Source organism: Mus caroli, chromosome 18 (genome assembly GCF_900094665.2).
Source record: "Mus caroli chromosome 18, CAROLI_EIJ_v1.1, whole genome shotgun sequence".
Classification (NCBI taxonomy): domain Eukaryota; kingdom Metazoa; phylum Chordata; class Mammalia; order Rodentia; family Muridae; genus Mus; species Mus caroli.
Window position 1 is genome coordinate 26,865,928 of NC_034587.1, and position 4,756 is coordinate 26,870,683.

A 4,756-nucleotide genomic window follows, 5' to 3' on the forward strand; every position below is an offset into this window, starting at 1 on the left:
GGGGGGCGCTATGGGGGACTTTTGGGATAACATTGGAAATGTAATTGAGGAAAATATGTAATAAAAATATTAAAAATTAAAAAAAATCATTTTAGTGTCAAAAATGAAGATCAGACTCTGGTAGTCATTTTCTATTTATAAGTAAATGATTACAAAGGAACAGCATCAATAAACTACTTGATAAAATACTACAAAGGATAAAATGTAATGTTATGCAAATAATTAGGCAAACCAGTTTTTTGTCAGTGAGAAACAATCTTTTGTTTTAAGGTAATAGTTAACTAATCAACCAAGTTTGACCATTTAAAAATTAAACATAGATGTATGGTGAAGCAACATTTGTTTGTTGGTACTTGTAATTTTTTCTTACATGAAGGTGCAATGCATCTCAAAATTTAATAGAAAGTGCTTAAATCATCAATAAAAACAAAACACAGTATGACAGAAAATGAGTGGAAGACTTGAATAGACAACTCATTTAAAGGTAATAACCATGTTGCCCAAGAACATGAAATTTTAGCTCTACTAGACTTTCAAAAGAGAAAAGTACCACCTCTGGAAGGCAATAGACATCTTTGAATGACACCTGAAAAGGAAGGTCAGATCTTGAAATGCAGGTGAGGCCCTGAAATAACTTAGAACACACAGTGTGCTGCTGGAGGTAGATGCACCTGCTGTGCATCTACCCTCCCAGCAGAAGCAGGTACACATGAGGTTGGATATGTCTTACACATAATGAGGTTTAAAAACATTTATGGATTTTGGCTTGTCGGGAAGCAGGCCATATGTCTTGGCATATGCATTATGTAAGAAGACATCATGTTGGAGTCATCTCTGTCCTTCCCATATAGATTACAGTTTGAACTCACCCATTGTGCCATCTCTTAGATTCCAATGATGTAAATTTTGTTCTAGGATCTACACATAAATAAAAATACAATTGTGTCTTCAGCGATATGTCTTCAATGTTTTAAAGGAACCATATTTCTTTTAATCACCAAACACTAGAAAGCTCTATTATACATCAATAATAAAATAGATATATTGTGTAATTATAAAACAGAACTCTATTCAACTACATTAGAAATGTGCACACAATAAATATCTAGAATTATTTGAACAGACAAAATACTGCAGAAATTCATTTAGATACATAAAAGACAAAGTGTTCAATTCCATTTACATGAGGGTGAAACACTAGCCAAATAATTGATTATTAAAAGCCAATATTACTGTAACTATTCAAAGGAAGAGGTATATTGAATGAGGTATGAGGAAGCCTTGATGGCAGTGGGGTGAAGACTGTGATTTAGACACTGTATCTAGGGTACATTAAAAACAAATATTCACCCCATGGTACTTAGCTGTCATGCTTGCCTCTATATGTGTAATTTGACACTGAACATGCAGTTGTTTCTAGATTTATATGTGTGATATCTGTGTCTTTTGTTTTTAGATTCCAAACCATTTCAGGAATAGATATTTGTGATTCAACATCACCACTGAGTAAGAACCATTGAAGTAGGAACTGTCACATGATTGGATGGATGGAAATGGAGTAAAGAATTTTCAACTTCAGCTGCCGTTTAATTAATATCCTAGATGTGGCATATTCCTCTTTGGTGTTATCTTCACCAGTTCTCTATTGTTGTGAAGAGACACTGTGAGCATAACAAGTCTTATAAAAGAAAACATATAGCTGAGACTTGTTAACAGTTTTAGAGGCTGAGTTTATCATCATGGTAGACAGCATGGCAGCATAGAGGCAGACATGGTAGCTGAGCATTCTACATTCAGATCTACAGGTCACATGAAGAGAGAGACACTGGGCCTGGCTTGGTCTTTTGAAACCTCAAAGTCCACCCCTGGTGCTATACTTCAATAAGGCTACAATGACTCTTAACAAGGGCACACCATATAATCCTTCTCAAGTAATGCCACTGTCTGATGACTATGCCATTTTATTCAAATAATCATATGCTCCTCCCTGAGTCCTTAGGCTTGTAGCCATAAAATAATGCAAAGCTGCATTCAGTTCAACTAAAATTCCAAATAATCTGTAGTAATCTCAGCACTGTTTAAAAGTTCAAAGTCTCTCCTGAGACTCATAGCAATCTCTTAATTATAACCCTCTGTAAAATCAGACTAAATAGCATATCACCACTTTGTAATATATAATACCACAGAATATAATGCTATCCCAAAGTGGAAGAACAAAGATGCAGCAAGGAAATACTGGACCAAAGCAAGACTAAAAACCAGCAGGACATACTTTAAATTTCACATCTATGTCTGATAAAAAGTTACGCTTCAGAACACCATCTAATTGCAGTTTTGTTAAGTGTAACACACTTCTCTCTCTTGACCTGGTTCTACATTCAGTCTGAAGCTCTTCTTGGCAGGTATCCCATGACTTGGGGCAACTCCAACACCTTGGGGTTTCAGGTGAAATTCAGGCTTCACCTTTACAGCTTCATGTAATGGCCTCCCATCCATAAATGAATACCCTTGACACATGCCTAGCCTCAGAGCCTTTCCTTAACTGTAGAGGGAGAGTCTACAACCCCTTTCTTGTACCTTTGATGGTAAATCCAGAACTATTTGGCTGAGCCTGCTAAGTTCAGCTACTTGCTGGTGTTGAAACATGGCTCCCTCACTCAGCTACATCTTCATCAGCTTTCTGGTTATGCTGGTTTCCTTCACTGCTTGACATTTTCTTTTATTATTTTTCAGGAGTTGGAAGCTTAGTTGAGTGGATTCTTGCCCTGGGTTTACCACTCCCTTTATTCTATTTAACAGCAGACTTTTCTGGAAACTTTTTATCCTTTGAGCACCACCAGTCTTAACTCTGTTACACTTTCTGCTGTTCATTTCCTTCTCAAACTGTACATTTTGTATTTTTTTTCTTGCACAGCTTGCTGCTTTTCATTACAGACCTACCAAAGAGTAGCCACTAATGAAGCTTCATGGCAGACTACTAGACTGTCTTGAAATCTCTGCCAGTGTCAATAATTCGAAACTCTTCAACTTAGCCTCAAGCAGATTTTTTTTTTTTGACAAGGGTAGAAAGCAGCCACATTCTTCACTAAACTATCACAAGAACAGTCTTACCCCTCTGAAATGCTTTTAGCTATGCCATCATAATCTACATTGCCTTCTGCACCACTGTTTTCCTTGATTCTACTAGTATGACCACTAAAATATTTACCCACTTTCCTGACCCAAAGTCCCAATTTTCACATTCAGCCAATAAGCAGCATAGTCAGGACTGTCCTGTTGCTGCAATAGCTATAATCCGGGTACCAATCTCTGTCTTAGTGTTGTATGATTAGGAATAGAAACCATGGCCATAGCAACTCATAAAATAAAAAATTAAATGAGCCCTGATTACAGGTTCAAACGTTTTGTCCATTACCATCATGGCAAGCATCATGGCAGTACACAGGCAGATATGGCCTTGCTGAAGCAGCTGTGATTTCTATATCTGAATCTGCGGGCAGCAAAGAAAAAGAGCCCCTGCACCTGGCGTGGGCTTTTGAAAGCTCACAATCTTCCCTAGGTCAGTCACTTCCTCCAACAAGGCCACAATGACACCAATAAGACGAAATCTCCTAAACTTTCTCAAGTAGTGCCACTCTCTGATGCTTAAGGGTTCAAATATATGAGCCTATTCTTATTCATATCACCAGAGATATTAACATTTTAAAATGGAATCCTTCTGGAAGCTTTCCATCCGAGGCCTTATTTATCAGTTTAGTCTGGTTGGTTGATTGCTTGTTTGTTTTTCAGAAAACAACATATTGACAAAAGAGGTCTTTGTGTGAAATGGGAAGTTAAGGTTTAGATACAATAACTTAATTTTATCTAGTAAAATTTAAAATAATCCTGGTCATGAAGTGCTCAATACATGGAGGAAATAAAAAGCCAACTTTAAATAGAAAGGTAGCTAGATTTTATAAACTTTCTGATGGAAATGCTCTTTCCCAACTACAAATGTCTCTATCCAAAGATTAACCCTGACTTAACAGTATCTTCTCTATATTCTGGAGTTGAAATAGGGGAGTCACATTGAATATGGTCTTCTCAGAGATGGACTCTTTTAGAGTGAAGATGCAGTAAGTAAATCAGGAAAGACAAAGAAAGAAAATCTGTCTAAAATTTCATCAATTAAAGAATGAAACAGAGAAAATAAGATATCACATTTGGGAAATGTATTAAGAAGAATTCATAGCACCAGACATTCTACAAGGATATTACATAAATATACATATATATATATATGTTTGTATATTTGTGTGCCTGTGTTTGTATGAGTGTGTCTCTATGTGTGTGTGTGTGAGTTTATCTGTGTGTCTGTGTCTGTATGTGTATGTGTGTGTGTGTGTGTGTGTGTGTGTACATAATGATATATCCCTTATACTCCTATAAAGGTCAGGTGACTTTGGAAAGCATGTTATTAAACCTTAGTTATGTTCTTGCACTGTACACCCCAGGAGAATTCCCTTGTAGCCACCTCCCATCTCATGATAAGAAAACAACTGGGATTACTGTTACATGGCACTGTTTTAGAATTTTTATATGTGTCCTGGGTTCTGGACTTTACTATCAGACTTGTATGATGACTGCTTTTGCCTATTAAGTCATCTTCCTGGGTCCTTATCTAGAAACAATTTTCCATAAATAGAAGATGTGATGGATGGATAAATCAAACAAGAAGTAAGAAGAAATCAAAGACCAACAAGAAATAGACTTTTCT

General features: G+C 36.5%; 1 long non-coding RNA gene across 1 annotated transcript in view; it reads left to right on the plus strand.

Annotated features, from left to right (window-relative positions):
- The window catches only part of LOC110284445, a 21,957-nt gene extending 20,380 nt beyond the window's left edge, over positions 1-1,577 (plus strand). Inside the window, exon 4 of the long non-coding RNA XR_002376938.1 lies at positions 1,457-1,577. This is a non-coding gene — a long non-coding RNA (uncharacterized LOC110284445). The remainder of the gene's footprint in view (positions 1-1,456) is intronic.
- The last annotated feature ends 3,179 nt before the right edge of the window (positions 1,578-4,756 follow it).